Consider the following 17,749-nt stretch of genomic DNA (forward strand, 5'->3'; position numbering starts at 1 on the left):
GAAACTTTTTCAAAAGTTCCGGCTAAATTGTTCAAGAGGCAAAGAGTGATGCATGGTATGGTTTGCTCATCATCGTTATTCAGTACATATACGCAGATGTGCTCATTTCAAAATCAAAACATGACAAGAAACTTGAATGTAAATGTTGGTAGAAGTATATAGTTGTTGAAGAAGAAAAGAAAAGAAAAGCATATATATATATATCTTGCTTTGCTGTCGACGCAAAGCAAAGCACATGAAGGAACAAAAAAAACAGTAATGACAAGCAGGGGAAGGAAAGGAACGGATGAAAGAAACGAAACGATGAAATGAACACAGAGAGCAATAACACTAACGAGTAACAGAGACTTTGAAAGGTAGACACGGCCACACGGGCGGAATAGAAAAAAGGCTGATCTGTAGGAAAGCCGAATTGGTAGATTAATATGGGCCGCCTGCTAAAAGGGCCTCATGAAGTGAAAAGGGCCGAATTTGTGGGCGCACGATGCGCTTCTGCGACGAATCGTCGCGCAGTAACACGAGCGATGAATAGACACGCCGTAGCCAGCCCACCCAGCGCGTCGCACAGCCCAGCACACGCCACCCTCACCTCTCCTTTCCGCCCGTGCCACTGACACCCCAGGCCCACACGTCAGGCGCCCCTATTCACTTTTCCCCTTCCTCCCGACGCCTCACGCCGCCCCTGCTCTGCTCTCACCTGCCCACGCGCGTGCCTCCGCTCCGTGCCAAAGAGGGCCAACGGCCTCACCCGCCACGCCAGCAGACGCCCGCGATGCCCGCTGCTACCCTGTCCCCTCTTTCCTTGCGTGCCGCCATCGCCGCCTAGAGGCATCGCCCGTGCCGCGCCGGCCCAAGACCGCCCGCGAAGAAATGAAGAGGAGGAGAAGAAGTGACGGGCCGCCGTTCCCCCTCCGGCCCAGTCTACGAGCCGCTCTTACCGAGCCGAGCCGAGCCGGCCTGCTTACCCGAACCGAGCCGGCCTGCCAAGTCGACGACCCAAGCCGGCCTTAGATCTGAGCCAGCCCGCCAAGCCGCAAGCCGCTAAGAGCAGACCGAGCCGCGCCGTTTTGGGCCGCTGAGCCAGCCCGAGTTCCTTTTGAGCCCACCAACACAAGCCACCCTTTCTTTTTCTTTTGTTTTAAACCTGGCTGACACGCGGGCCCCACATGTCAGTGTCTCCTGTGAGACTGACCGGTGGGACCTCACTGACCTGGACGTTGAATAGTTGACCGTTGACTTGGTCAACGTTGACCAAGTCAACACTGACCAAGTCAACGCTGACGTTATGTTGACGTCAGCAGTTGCTAACCGTGCTGACGTCAACAGGACACGTGGCACTCTCTAGTGCTGCCACGTGTCACGCTGTGTGTTTTCTTTTTCCGAAAACCCCTTTATTAATTCCAGAAAATGTTTTAAGCTTTAGAAAATCATAATAAATCAACCGAAACTCCGAAAATTATGAATCCAGTTTCATAATTCTTTTAAAATAATGATCTACGCGTTGGAGTAGGTTTTGGTGTGATTTGGATCTTATTTGGATACTTTTGTGCAATTTTGCACTTTGGCCCCCGGACACCCAGAAGACCCAGGAGGACGTCCCGGACTACGAGAAGACTCTGAAGATCTAGGACGACTACAAGAAGTCTCAGGTTCACGCTCATCTATGATTTGATTACCTATTAGGCATTGCTTGCTAGAACTACTATCGCTTTATTAGTGTTATGAGATGAACCTGCATAGCCAATTGTGTGCCCTTATTCCTTGAACTCCTAATATAAACCATGTTTGAATGGTTGATATGCTTGCATGTGTATGTGTGGGATTCCCTCGTGATATGATAGTCTAGGCGTGTGTGGAGATCCACCATATCAGGAGTTGGAGACTAGGGCTTTTAGCAGGGGGTGAGCAAGTTGACTTTGCTGGGGGTGTGTGTTGGGCACACCCTGCGAGCACCTGTTGCGGGTGCATGTTGGTGTCATTGGACACGGTTGGACTTTTGAGGTGTTTTGTGGGCCATACCTGTAATGGGTGCCAGTCGCGGACCGCTGTGGCGGATACGCATAAGGACGGATATGCTCGCCCCGGCATATAAGGAACCGGTTGGTGTAACTATGATTAGTGGGACTTTGTGAACGTGCACACCACTTATCCATTATGCGGGTGGTGTAACACCCCGGTGTTAATTTTGACGCTAACATTGTGCTTAATCGCTAATCGATTCTAATCACCGTTATTAGCGTTAACCGAGTCCGCGCGTTAAACATTGTTTAGTCGTGTTCGTCTACGTTTTTCTTCTCGATCCGAGCCTCAAATCAATTTCCGCCAAAAACGAAAGTTGTAGACCTTCTTTTTCTCTACAACTTTTATTTTGGCCAAAATTGATGTTTCAGCACGAAATTTAAAGAAAATCTTTAATTTTGCTTTGATTAGGACATTTTCAAATGCACCTAAGTTTTGAAATTTTATCTTTCAAACCTTTGTTCAAATGAAAAAGTGCCTGAAACAAAAGTTGAAGATCTCCAAATTTTGAACAACTTTCATGTTCAAAAGTTTTTCATTTGAGGCCATGAAGAAGGAGAAAAGGTGAGTTTACGAACTGGATTTTTGGAACCTCGAAATATTTACAGAAATGCCATTGCTACATATCCTCCTCTGCTCGTCGCTCGACACGCCGCCGGAGCCGTCGCCGCTCTTCGACGTCCGTGTCCACGCGTCGCGCCGACGAACCTCGCCCCTCGTGCTCACACACCCGTCCTTATCCGCACGGAGTCGTGCTCGTTTTCGCCCTCCCCTTTCCTTCCTCGCACTCACACCAAGCCGAGCTCGAGCTCAGTGCCCCGTCGGTGTCCACGCCGGCCATCCTCGCCGCCGTGCCTCGATTCGCTGCGCCCCGAGCCGCACAACCTCGCCCTTTGCCTCCTCCACCCGTTCCCGAGCTCGTTCGAGCCAACCCCGGGCCGAATCGACCTCCTTAGCGCCTGCGTCACCGGCCGCCATTGCCTTGCCGCGCCGGAGCTCCGCCCCTCCGTCGATCTCCGTCCTCCGGTCTACCTCCGCCCGGTTCAAGCCGTGGTGAGCTCGGCCGCGCTCTCCTCTCCCTTCCCGACCCCTTCTCCGGCCGAATCTCGCGCCGCCGCCGCCGCAGCGCCGCCCCCCACTGCGCGCACGCCGTGGGGCCGCCCTGCGGGCTGCCGCCGCGCTCCTCGGGGCCGCCTCGCCCCCTGGTCGCGAGCGGGCTCAGCCCCTCCGCCGGCCTGGGCCGCCGCCGGCGGGAACGCGGCGCGCCGCCGCGCGCCCCCGCCCCGCGCACGCCACCTCCGCCGCCCGCCCGCTGCGGAGCGCCCCTGCGCCGCCCTACGCGCCTCCCTGCCCCACCGCCCCGCCCTGGCCTCGGCTCCGCCGAGCCATGCCGCCGGCGGGAGCCAGGGCCGCTGCGGGCGCGCGCCGGCCGGCCGGCCGCCCGTGCGGGCGAAAGCAGAGGAGGGGACGGCAGCTGGGCCTGGGCTCCCTTACATGTGGGGCCCGGCTGTCAGTCGCCCCCCCTTTATTTTTGTTTTTGTTTTATTTATTATCTTTTGGCTGAAAACTTTAAGATTTTGTAGAAAAATAAAGAAAAGTGAGAAAAATGCAAAATAAATTTTGTTAGGTTTCTAAAATCGAGATCTTCAGAAGAAAAATACTTGTGCATGGGTAATGTCACTTTTGCCCCTGCTAAATTTCGGGTTGTATTTAATCTAGTTTATTTAATACCGGTTGTTCCGTTGCTCTAAAAATTATGAAATTTATTTAGTAGATTATTCTTTGTATGTGTAGTCCACTGAAAAATTTCCAGGTGCAGGGCCTATGTGTATCTTTGTGGATCTATTGTTGTTTGATTTCCTTTTCTAGAGTTAAAGTAAATACTTTTATATGTCAATAAATGTTGGTAATTTATTTATGCACTCCTTATCAGTAGTGTTTCATGATAGAAAAGTTGTGCTGCTAGATCGTTGCGGGTTGTTAAGTTTTTGTGTTTAGCTAGTTCCTAGCTTTAGTCTTTCTTTATTTTCACCATGGCTAAGCAATGCCTTAATGCTTCTCTTTGTTTGTGGTGCACCTAGCCTTCTTAATGCAAGTTTAAGTAGTGCTGTTGAAAGGAAACACTTCAGGCTAAGCTCAGTCGGAAATTAAACCTGCCAAGCAACACCAAGTCGTTCCCTTTATCGCTAGTTCTTCATGATTGTTCGTTAAAGGATTGCCAGTCATATCTTCTTTTACTCGTATTGCATTGCCTCCTGAGTACCTTGCACCGTTGTAACTCCTGCATGGCATCTTTTCATACGTGTAGACGTCACGAACGAAGCGGTTTACGAGCTGGTTGCTGAGCCGGTCCAGGAGCCGCAAGCGGGAGAACAGCAGGAGGACGCAGTCAAGCACGCTCTCGAAGAAGCCACTAACCCCGCTGACCTGCAAGGCAAGCCCCGGAGCATAACCTTATTTTAATTTATTCAATGTTTATTTAAGTATTGTGCATTTATGTTCTAGGAGTTGAATGGAACCATAGTATGCATGTTTCCCTAGGTACCGTGGGCCTATACTAGTATGCAGGTGTCGATAGAAATGCTTTGCTAAATAGGATTTCGGTAGAAGTCGAGTGATTACTGTCACTCGCGAGTTTAGGATCTTGATCCCTTAGCTTTGGCTTGAAATTTATTGTTGAGTAAAGAAAAATGGAGACCGGGCGGAAATGAGTTGGTTTTGGTATGGAATGAATGGAAAGTAAGCTCCGCCTGTGTCGATTGAGGACCGTTCCGTTGTTGGCAGTGTTGATCGAGGATTGAACAGTACTAACCACATACCGGAAGTAGGAGGTAGTCGAAACCGGTAAGCTGTGTACCACCTTACAGCGGTGATTTAAATTCCGCCATGCTACGCTGGGCGTGGGAGTTGGCGGGTGTTGGATAGGATGCCGCCTCTGGGTTCTCCGGGAGTTCACTGCGAGGGGCCCATCACCTGGGTTTTAGCAGGCGTAGTTCAGATGCCGTGGTAATGTGGAAACAGTTGACGCGCGTGGCCCGACGGGGCTTACATGTGTCGTGTGAGTTAGGTCCACCTTGCAAGGTTAAATCGGATCGATTCGCCGTGACTCGCGGTTATGAGAGCCTTGATCTCTTTGTCACATCGTAGTAAGAAAGTGAGTTGAAAACGGAATGGAAAAAGGTTGGTTTGTGAGTTCTGAAAGATAATCTGTTCCACCATGCATGCTCTAGATGATTAGGCGAATTTAGTTAATACTTTGTATACTAAATGGAGCTAAAATATTGAAAGTAAGGATTCACTTCTAGCAGCCTTTTAGCAAAAGAACTCCAGAACCAAAAAGCCTTGCATGTCTAGGTAATGGGCTAAGTATACCCAGAGTCGGGTAAGCCTTGCTGAGTATTAGCATACTCAGGGTTTGGTTGTAACCCTTCTGAGCAGGTTGTATTCCGGAAGACTTCGAGGAAGTCAGTGCGTCCTGGAGTGGTCAGCCTCTTCCTCTAGGTTGGACGGTCGAGTGGGTTCCGTCTTCTCCGTAAAGTGAAGGCAGGTGAGCCTCACATCAGTGGGCAAGATGTGAAGTTCGTCTTTTGGTCATCGACGTTATTTATCGTACTGTATTTTGAAGCTTGTTTCAAACCTGTTTGTATGTTCCGCTGCGTTTGAACTCTGTATTCAAAACATAAACCTGGCTTGTAAAATTTTTATTGTAAATTAATTTGGAGACTTTTGTTTAGCTCTGGTTGTTAGTTAAGTTTGAAAACTTTTGTTGCTTGTAATCACCTGTGCTCGGCTTTTGGCGAGAGTTCCTGTGCAATCGATCCTGGTTAAAGCAGGCAGTCTGAGTGTATTGGTGAAGTGCAGTAGCGGAGGATTAAGTTAAATGGTTAATTAGTGCACTTGATCAGTATTATTTGGACTGTTCTGTGACAGGTGGATCCGGTCCGAGGCTAGTAAGCATTGTGCCAAGCTGTAGGCGGATGTAGTATCGGTGTAGGGGGAGCAGGTGTGGACCTGACGTTCCCCGATTCGCGGGATTCATGGGAATCCTATTCTAGATGGCTTCACAATCCCGGGGCGACCTCTTGCGAGAGAACGCGCCCAAACCCAGGAAAGCAGGATGGTGCCATGGATGCTAGTTCTTGTTCTAAGTAGACCGGTGTCTCAATGTCAGTCGGCTGGCCTCTGGCTGGCAGCGATTCGAGTGGGTACAGGTGTACAACCCCTGCAGGGTGAAAACTATATGTATAGCCGCGTACTCGGTCATGTACTTTCCTACTCTTTTGTTACTACCATTAGTTAGTGTGACTTGATACTTTTCTACCTCCCTCTAGTCTACTTTCCTGCTTGGATAGCAGCTGAGGTGCGAGGAGAGGGAGTTCTCGCACCGACTTGGTTATTAGGGACTTGGGTGAGTCTCGGAGGTGTGAGTTGACTGGGAGTCCGGGATGCCGGAATGGCCCGTGTCAGGTGACTTGGCAGATGCTATACTTTGTTGATGCTAAGCATAGGAAACCATAGCCTTATTCGTTGACTATTTCTTTTATCATAATGCATCCACTTAAAGCTTGCATACGAATGGTGACGTGAACCTATCCCGTCCTTGGGGATAGTTTGTGTCATGGGCTTTTGGGGGCACCCACAGCTGGGTGGCGGAACGCACCCGCCTATTCCCCGAGGGGAAGTACTCGGGGAAATGCAAAGCGATTACGCCGATCTAGCTTGGGGCAAGAGCGCAAGAACACACGGATTTAGAGTGGTTCGGGCCGCCGGAGCGTAATACCCTACATCCACTGTGAGATGAATTGCTCTTAGCATGAATGAGTCTATCCTCTGCCCAGCTGGTGGTTGAGTTCTTTCCTAACGGGCGTCTCCCTTTTATAGAGCAAGGGGACGCGTACACAGTCGTTAGACCCCGACAGGTGGGTCTAACGTGGATGTATAGTATACTGCACAGGAAGCTTCAATGGAGCTACAGCGGGTGAGGATCTCTTCTCGGATATGCTTCATCGCCCTGTCGACTCTCTGACCGAGGGGAGTCCTTATTTGTCCCATCGGCGAGGCGCCCGTTGGGGCAATGTAGTTTGCGGCGTAGACTGCTGGGTCTACCGTGTAGGCGTCATAACGGGCGAAGCCGAGCCGTCGTGTCCAACTGGCATAGTAGACTGTGGACAGTGCCAGCGACTGTACTATGTGGCTTGGTAACTTGCGACCAACAGTGCAACCTGGCAAAAGCCGCCTCGGGCTCTACTGTGGCAGGGCGCATTTCCGTCTACCGCATTGAATGCTGTAGGTATGCGAGTCTTCCAGTGGAAGCCAAGCGGTACCGCGCGTGTACCCGCACCTGTGGACACGTGGCGGCTCCGGACCCAAGCGGGGTGTCGGTTCCACCCGCTGAGGGGTCCGGATAGTATATGGGGGTCCGGGACCCGGCGGGGGTCCGGGCCCCCCAGCGGTTTCGGCGGAGGGCTACCTCCTTTCTGGACACGTGGCGTCACCGGACCCTCACCGAGCGGGGAGCGGGTCCAGGGCTATTTGCCGGGAGAGTAGGGCTCCGGACCACAGGGGTCCGGCTGCTCGGCCGTCAGGGCGTAGCTAAGGATAACTACGAGACCCTTGCCTAGACACAGCAAGAGGGAGTACCCCAGTCCTGGGGTACCGACAGTTTGGTAGATGCAGGATCCGACTCAAAGATCGACGATGACTTGAAGGAAGGACTAAGGACGACTCGTGCTTCGCTCAAGTTTGCCTGTGGATGAAAGAAGACGTCAAGATGAAGGATGCCCCAGAAGTCTAGCTACCGCTTCCGTTTTCTGGTTGTTCCCTTTTAGCCCAATGGGCTTGTACCAGATGATTTCGTACCACAATCCGCTGGATTATGTAATAATTAAACCTTTGTTGTGTTTTATCGCGAAGTATGACTGTGATATGTAATTGAAATGAGTTATGTATGTGATAGCTACTGATCCAGAGACTATCACGATGATACAGGGAGTCGGGTTGTCCGTTGGACAACCCGGTTCATTTCAGTTGGTATCAGAGCCATACTTGACCGTAGCACGAGCCATAGCAATGGTCGTTAGATTTAGGACTCTCTAAATGCTTTCGTCTACTTTATATACCCCCTTGAACTATGAATTCTATCTTTTCGATTCTTTTCCTCACTTCCGACTCATTCTCCTACCTGTGCTTATCGAACTTCTCACGAAGCCCTTAGGATGAGATCGAGACGATCTCATCAACAGACAAGTGACCCTGAGTTCCTTAAAGTAGAGACTACCCTTTCAAAGAAGTCCGTGCACTAATAGCTATGCGAAATAGTCTTCATAGGATGTTTGATTGCTTGAGTGCCCGATTCTTGATTGGATTTTGTCTGTTTCTATGGTTCTTACTACTGAGTGTAGGTTTTAGAATGTGTGCTCTTCTGGTGAGTGACGTACGTTAAATAGTACATCCTTTCGTCAATCCTTCGCAGAAGATGTCAGATCAGAGAATCAGCCGCTTGATGGCACGTTTCGAGGAAACCGCTCAAGAGGAAGCTACCGCCGCAGCACCCAGACGTGCTCAGGTACCTATTCCACCCCCGGAGCAAAGAGGGGCGCAGACCTGTCTGCTGGAGCTCCTAACAGTCCTAATGGACAGGTGGATGAAAGAGAAGACGAGGAAGGAGTCAGTATGGAGATCAACGTAGATCCACCACCGCCACCGGACATCACTGAGAGCATAGTTGCACAGACTCAGTTACTTCGGCGCCTGACCGAGGCGACCGAGCAGCAGATCAATGTGGATCATCACCCAGACCTACGAGCAGAGAGTCTACCTTGCAAGATCGAGGCGTTTATGCATCTGAAGCCACCGACCTTCAGTTACTCTCAGGATCCTATGGATGCTGACGATTGGCTAAGAGTGATTGAGTCCAAGCTGGATTTGACTGACTGCACCGACAAAGAGTTCGTTGCACTCGCAGTACACCAACTTGAAGGAACCGACAGATCTTGGTGGGACAGTTACTGCAACTCTCACGCCGATCCAGCGAGCAACACTTGGGAGGAGTTTGCCAGGGCGTTTCGTGATCATCACGTGCCCCGACAACTTCTCATTCAGAAGGCTCAAGAGTTTCGTACCATGACCCAAGGAACGATGAAGGTTCAGGAGTATGAACGCCACTTCACCAAGATGATGAGATACGCCCTCGAGGATGTGAACACCGATGAGAAGAAGCAGTTCTGGTTTCACCGCGGTCTACACCACGGGATTCGTCAGATTTTGGCAGGAAGCATCCATCTGTCGTATCACGATCTAGTCAACTGCGCTATCGCCATGGAGACTAAAAGGTTAGCATGTGAGGATCGCAAGCGCGAGAAGAAGAGAAAGGCCGATCACCAGCCTCACAACTGGATTCTTCAGAAGCCTAGAAGTGTACCCCCACTCCCACCAAGGAACAGTTTCCGCTTTGGCCCCATCCAGCCGAGCAGGAACATCAGTGAAGGAGACAACCAACTCAACGACGACAGAGATCAGGAAGAACAAACCCAAGATGGTGAAGACCACAACCAACAACTGACGCAAGAAACTAACGCTGAGACTCCGATAGTCATTTGTTTCACTTGCAACCAACCCGGGCACAAGTCCTACAGGTGCCCCGAGAAGAAGACGCAGACCAAAGCTCAAGCTTCCGACTCTACAAGGAAGACACCGCACACCACTGATCGTGCTCGTCTCCCACACATCACAGAAGAAGAAGCTCGTGATGCACCTGATGTTGTGACAGGTAAGTATCTTATCAATGGCTCTAACGCCTTGGTTTTGTTTGACTCAGGAGCTACTGGCTCCTATGTTTCTACTAAGTTTGTTGCACAGAATGCACTCCCGATGACTCTCAGAAGTCGTCCCATTGTCACTAGCTCCCCGTTGGGAGATCTCCGATGCACTCATGCTTGCAAAGGAATGAAGATCATGATACATGGGTTACCATTCCTAGCCAATTTGACAGTACTGAAATCAGATGGGATAGATGTCATTTTGGGTATGGACTGGTTGACTGCACACAAAGGGGTGATTTTGTGTTCACCCAGACTGGTGATTCTAGAACACCCCAGTGGGAAGAAGATAGAAGTAGAGCCTTTGAAGTCCCAAGATGTACCTCAGGTGTGCAATTTGAGAAACCTGAAGGAGAAGACACCCTTTGATGTACCAGTTGTCTGTGAGTACCCTGATGTATTCCCGGAAGAGCTACCAGGAATGACACCTGATAGAGATATCGAGTTCGTGATTGACCTTGTGCCAGGCACAGTGCCTACCGCAAAGCGACCCTACAGAATGTCAATAGAAGAACTTGCGGAACTGAAAAAGCAACTGAAGGATTTGTTGGACAAGGGGTACATCAGACCTAGTGCTTCACCATGGGGATCACCAGTTTTATTCGTGAAGAAGAAAGACAGATCTATGAGATTGTGTATCGACTACCGTTCCTTGAATGCGGTAACCGTCAAGAACAAGTACCCTTTGCCCAGAATCGATGACTTACTGGACCAATTAAGGAAGGCCAAATTTTTCAGCAAGATTGACTTGAGATCCGGCTATTATCAGATGAAGATTCGACCGAGTGACATCCCGAAGACAGCTTTTGTGACAAGATATGGGCAGTATGAGTTCACAGTTGTGTCATTTGGACTGACCAACGCACCTGCATACTTCATGAACATGATGAACAAGGTTTTCATAGAAGAGTTAGACAAGTTTGTCGTGGTTTTCATCGACGATATCTTGATCTACTCCGAGACTGCTGAAGAACATGCCGAGCATTTGAGGATTGTTCTCGAGAAGCTGAGGCAGAACCAATTGTATGCCAAGTTCAGCAAGTGTGAGTTCTGGCTAGAGAAGGTTGCCTTTCTAGGACACGTGTTGACAGCTGATGGAGTTGCAGTGGATCCAGCAAAGATCAAAGCCGTATCAGAATGGCAGCAGCCGAAGAATGTCACTGACATCAGAAGTTTCTTGGGATTGGCAGGATATTACAGGCGTTTCATCGAGAATTTCTCCAAGATTGCTAAGCCAATGACTGAACTGCTCAAGAATGAAGTACCGTTTGTTTGGTCAGCAAAGTGTGAAGCAAGCTTCCAAGAGCTCAAGTCCAAACTCACCACTACCCCAATTCTCACACTTCCAGACATCCGAAAAGATTTCGTGGTATATTGTGATGCTTCTCGTCAAGGACTTGGATGTGTACTGATGCAAGAAGGCAAAGTTGTTGCATACGCTTCGCGACAGTTAAGGAAACACGAAGAGAACTACCCTACTCATGACCTCGAGCTAGCAGCAGTTGTGCATGCCTTGAAGATTTGGAGGCACTACTTGATTGGCAACAAGTGCGATATCTACACCGACCACAAGAGTCTCAAGTACTTCTTCACTCAGGCAGAGTTGAACATGAGACAGAGGAGATGGCTAGAGCTGATCAAGGATTATGACTTGAACATCCAGTATCACCCCGGGAAGGCCAACGTAGTGGCAGATGCCTTGAGCAGGAGAAGCTATTGCAGCAATTTGATGGTTCGCGAAGAACAACCTGAGTTGTGCGACGAAATGGAGAAGCTGAAGCTTGAGATTATTGAGCAAGGACAGCTGAATGAACTAATGATCAAGTACAATCTTGAAGATCGAATCAGACAAGCTCAGAAGCAGTGCCCAGAAATTCAGAAATTGAGAAGGTTAATGAGGAACGGAAAGGCCCCCGACTACCGAGTCGACGATCAAGGTACCACCTGGCTAAAGAACCGTATATGTGTACCTCGAGATCAAAAGATCCGAATGGATATCTTGAATGAGGCCCATGACTCCAAGTACTCGATACACCCAGGATGTACGAAGATGTACCAGGATCTAAAGGATCATTTCTGGTGGAGAGACATGAGAAAGGACATAGCCGAGTATGTTGCTAAATGCGACATTTGCAGGAGAATCAAGGCTGAACACCAGTGCCCTGCGGGATTGTTGAAGCCATTGGATATACCCATTTGGAAATGGGATGACATTAGCATGGATTTCATCGTGGGATTACCCCGAACTCAGAAAGGACATGATGCTATTTGGGTGATCGTCGATCGTTTGACCAAAGTAGCTCATTTCATACCAGTCAAGATGACTTTCACCTGAGTAAGCTAGCAGAGCTTTATATAGATAATATCCTGAAGCTTCACGGAGCTCCGCGAAGTATTGTTTCAGATCGAGGACCACAGTTCACTGCTAAGTTCTGGTAGAGTTTGCACAAGTCCATTGGGACTAATCTCGAGTACAGCTCCGCTTATCACCCTCGGACAGATGGTCAGACTGAAAGAGTGAACCAGATATTAGAAGATTTGTTGAGAGCATGTGTACTGACCTATGGATCTGACTGGGAGAAAAGTCTATCATATGCCGAGTTCACGTACAACAACAGCTTTTAGGCCAGCTTGAAGATGTCACTGTTTGAAGCTCTTTACGGCAGAAAATGCAGAACACCGCTAATGTGGTCAAAAACTGGAGAAAGGTCGTATTTCGGACCAGATGCCATTATTGAAGCCGAAGAGAATGTGGCCAAGATCAGAGAGAACTTGAAAATCGCCCAGAGTAGGCAGAAGAGCTACGCCGACAAAGGAAGAAGAGAACTCTCGTTTAGAGTTGGAGATCATGTGTATTTGAAGGTATCACCACTCCGAGGTACCAAGAGGTTTCATGTGAAGGGGAAGCTTGCCCCTAGGTACATTGGACCGTATCCAATCATTCAGAGAATCGGTAAATTGGCATACAAGCTGAAGTTACCTGAAGAACTTGCTGGAGTACACCCCGTGTTCCACGTATCTCAGTTACGCAAGTGCTTGCGAGTACCAGCAAAGATAGTACCGACTGAGGCAGTAGATTTGCAAGAAACTCTAGAATATGTGGAATATCCTGTGAAGATACTGGACCGAGCAGTGAAAGAAACTAGAAGGACCACCATTCCGTACTGCAAGGTAATATGGAGTAATCACACAGAACGAGAAGCCACTTGGGAGAAGGAAGCTGATCTGAAGGAGAAGTACCCCCACCTCTTCGAAACCCAGGTAAACCTTTAATCTCGGGGACGAGATTTTTGTGAGGGGGTAGACTATAACATCCCGTATTTTTACGGAATGTTATATAGTGCAAAAATGTGAAATTTCAAAAACTTTTTGTGTGCATGTGCTAATAGGTAGAAACAACATAAGGTTGATCTCTCCTCCACCTTAAATTCCTAGTAAATTAAAACCAAAACAAATATAAGGATATAAATGTTAGTGTGCTATATTTGGAGTTCGAGCTTAATTGAATCTACCTTGTTTAAATTCGGTTTGAATAATTTTTGTTTGAGTTGTGTGAGTTTTAATTTGAATTAAGCCAATTCAAATTAAAACTAAAGGCTAACTATCCTAACCTGCTCTTGGACCCAAAGCCTGCGCCTAACCGGCCTGCTAACCCCAGCACGCAACCCAGCACGACCGGCCCAAACCTAACTGGCTGGCTCTCCCACGCGCAGCACTCGGCCCGCTTAGCCAGCCCACCCAGCGCGTCGCACAGCCCAGCACACGCCACCCTCACCTCTCCTTTCCGCCCGTGCCACTGACACCCCAGGCCCACACGTCAGGCGCCCCTATTCACTTTTCCCCTTCCTCCCGACGCCTCACGCCGCCCCTGCTCTGCTCTCACCTGCCCACGCGCATGCCTCCGCTCCGTGCCAAAGAGGGCCAACGGCCTCACCCGCCACGCCAGCAGACGCCCGCGATGACCGCTGCTACCTTGTCCCCTCTTTCCTTGCGCGCCGCCATCGCCGCCTGGAGGCATCGCCCGTGCCGCGCCGGCCCAAGACCGCCCGCGAAGAAAAGAAGAGGAGGAGAAGAAGTGACGGGCCACTGTTCCCCCTCCGGCCCAGTCTACGAGCCGCTCTTACCGAGCCGAGCCGAGCCGGCCTGCTTACTCGAACCGAGCCGGCCTGCCAAGTCGACAACCCAAGCCGGCCTTAGATCTGAGCCAGCCCGCCAAGCCGCAAGCCGCTAAGAGCAGACCGAGCCGCGCCGTTTTGGGCCGCTGAGCCGGCCCGAGTTCCTTTTGATCCCACCAACACAAGCCACCCTTTCTTTTTCTTTTGTTTTAAACCTGGCTGACACGCGGGCCCCACATGTCAGTGTCTCCTGTGAGACTGACCGGTGGGACCTCACTGACCTGGATGTTGACCAGTTGACCGTTGACTTGGTCAACGTTGACCAAGTCAACGCTGACGTTATGCTGACGTCAGCAGTTGCTGATGTCATGCTGACGTCAGCAGGACACGTGACAGTCTTTGGTGATGCCACGTGTCATGCTGTGTGTTTTTCTTTTTTCGAAAACCCCTTTATTTATTCCAGAAAATGTTTTAAGCTTCAGAAAATCATAATAAATCAACCGGAACTCCGAAAATTATGAAACCAGTTTCATAATTCTTCTAAAATAATGATCTACGCATTGGAGTAGGTTTTGGTGTGATTTGGATCTTATTTGGATACTTTTGTGCACTTTGGCCCCATTAGTAATTCGTAATTACGAATAGGCCCTTAGCGAGGAGGAGCTGATTGACGCCCCGGACGCCCAGAAGACCCAGGAGGACGTCCCGGACTACGAGAAGACTCCGAAGATCTAGGACGACTACAAGAAGTCTCAGGTTCACGCCCATCTATGATTTGATTACCTATTAGGCATTGCTTGCTAGAACTGCTATCGCTTTATTACTGTTATGAGATGAACCTGCATAGCCAATTGTGTGCCCTTATTCCTTGAACTCCTAATATAAACCATGTTTGAATGGTTGATATGCTTGCATGTGTATGTGTGGGATTCCCTTGTGATATGATAGTCTTGGCGTGTGTGGAGATCCATCATATCAGGAGTTGGAGACTAGGGCTTTTAGCAGGGGGTGAGCAAGTTGACTTTGCTGGGGGTGTGTGTTGGGCACACCCTGCGAGCACCTGTTGCGGGTGCATGTTGGTGTCGTTGGACACGGTTGGACTTTTGAGGTGTTTTGTGGGCCATACCTGTAATGGGTGCCAGTCGCGGACCGCTGTGGCGGATACGCATGAGGACGGAGATGCTCGCCCCGGCATATAAGGAACCGGTTGGTGTAACTATGATTAGTGGGACTTTGTGAGCGTGCACACCACTTATCCACTATGCGGGTGGATCCGGTCCGAGGCTAGTAAGCGTGGTGCCAAGCCTGTAGGCGGATGTAGTATCGGTGTAGGGGGAGCAGGTGTGGACCTAACGTTCCCCGATTCGCGGGATTCATGGGAATCCTATTCTAGATGGCTTCACAGTCCCGGGGCGACCTCTTGCGAGAGAACGCGCCCAATCCCGGGAAAGCAGGATGGTGCCATGGCTGCTTGTTCTTGTTCTCAGTAGACCGGTGTCTCGATGTCAGTCGGCTGACCTCCGGCTGGCAGCGATTCGAGTGGGTACAGGTGTACAACCCCTGCAGGGTGAAAACTATACGTATAGCCGCGTACTCGGTCATGTACTTTCCTACTCTTCTATTACTACCATTAGTTAGTGTGACTTGATACTTTTCTACCTCCCTCTAGTCTACTTTCCTGCTTGGATAGCAGCTGAGGTGCGAGGAGAGGGAGTTCTCGCACCCACTTGGTTATCAGGGACTTGGGTGAGTCTCGGAGGTGTGAGTTGACCGGGAGTTCGGGATGCCGGAATGGCCCGTGCCAGGTGACTTGGCAGATGCTATACTTTGTTGATGCTACGCATAGGAAACCATAGCCTTATTCGTTGACTATTTCTTTTATCATAATGCATCCACTTAAAGCTTGCATACGGATGGTGACGTGAACCTATCCCGTCCTTGGGGATAGTTTTGTAGATGCAGGATCCGACACGAAGATCGACGATGACTTGAAGGAAGGACTAAGGACGACTCGTGCTTCGCTCAAGTTTGCCTGTGGATGAAAGAAGACGTCAAGATGAAGGATGCCCCAGAAGTCTAGCTACCGCTTCCGTTTTCTGGTTGTTCCCTTTTAGCCCAATGGGCTTGTACCAGATGATTTCGTACCACAGTCCGCTGGATTATGTAATAATTAAACCTTTGTTGTGTTTTATCGCGAAGTATGACTGTGATATGTAATTGAAATGAGTTCTGTATGTGATAGCTACTAATCCAGAGACTATCACGACGATACAGGGAGTCGGGTTGTCCGTTCGACAACCCGGTTCGTTTCACATACCATTATAAAAGATGGTCCCGATGTCTATACCATAAAAAATTTGGTGATACCTCTATATCATCACGTTTTTTTGTTTTGACGTCTGTACCATTTCGTCCATCTGGTGTTAGAACTTAACGGATTCGCAGCTCTGACAGGTGGTACCCACATATAAAATTGTTCATTATGCCCCTGATTCCATTTACCGCTTCAGCACTACTCCTCCACGAGTCAATCTCCTCACTTCAGTCGTATCCCCTCCCTTCCCTGAACCCTAGTGCGCGCCGCCGCATCTGGTCCGCCGGCAGGCAGCCGCCCGCCGCCCGCGCTTCCGCCCGCCCTGCCTCTCCCGGCCAGGGTTTCATTTTCCGACCAGTCCGGCCTAACCGCCGGGGTCCGGTCGCGGTTAACCGGTCTGGTTAGGCCGGTTACCGATCGGAACCGGTCAAACGCAAATTTGAATTCAAATTTCCCCATTGAAGCGGTTCTAATCGGTATACCGGCCGGTTAGACCGGTTTACCAGCCGGTTTGGCCGGTATACCGGTGACTTGGACGGTCCGGTTCTTAGAGGCATACCGGCCGGTTATTCCGGTTTACCGGCCGGTTTGGCCGGTATACCGGTGGTTTCGAGTAGTTTTCCGACGCTTAAAAAATGGATCCCCGGTGTGAAATAAAAGAAAATTTCGGCATTAGCTATGCACATTTTAATGTAAATGACCCTACCAAAGCAATAATATGTAATCATGCATACAAATACAATAGTAATAAGCGTGCATATAAATACGGAGTCATACACCTATACACATGAAATGAAAGTTCAACGTAGGAATGGGAAGACCCCCATTTAGGACACGGTTTGGTATTCGGCAGTGGACATCAAAGCGATACCTCGCACTCTAAGCAGCTCAGCCTTGTAGTATTGCCAAGTTTGGACCGTCCACGCCGATGTTATCTGCCATTCCTGAACTAACATAGTATAAAAATGGGGGTCTTCCCATTCGTACACCAATCTCGTCGGTGTCTGCATGCTGATGTCAGGAATGTGGTAGTGAAAAGAGTGCCTGGAATCGCTGTAGGAGGAAGAAGAGTGCTGTGGACTGTCATAGTCCGTCGGTCCACCTATTCTCCTCTGCGAGTGCGGTACTCCATGGTCGGTGTCCTGAGTAGCATGTGTAAACTGAGTCTCCCCTGCAATCAACCAAATTTCATAATTAGTAGTCAATACTCATAGTCAGAAATATGTGTCTATTTATATGTACAATAGTTACATCGCCATCCGGGATAAAGATTTTCACCGTGTTCCCATACAACATCTCTGCTTGCCATTGTCTATCTGCATACATGCACAACAAAAATATATCATATAATATTCTAACTCCTACCTAAGTCATAGTGTCAAAAATCATCTAATACACCTAAATCAAATCTACCTAAAACCTACTACATAGTGCAAAAAATCATGTAATACAAATAAATCTTCCCTAAATTCTAAATATACCTA

The sequence above is a fragment of the Panicum virgatum genome, chromosome 3K (genome assembly GCF_016808335.1).
Source record: "Panicum virgatum strain AP13 chromosome 3K, P.virgatum_v5, whole genome shotgun sequence".
Classification (NCBI taxonomy): domain Eukaryota; kingdom Viridiplantae; phylum Streptophyta; class Magnoliopsida; order Poales; family Poaceae; genus Panicum; species Panicum virgatum.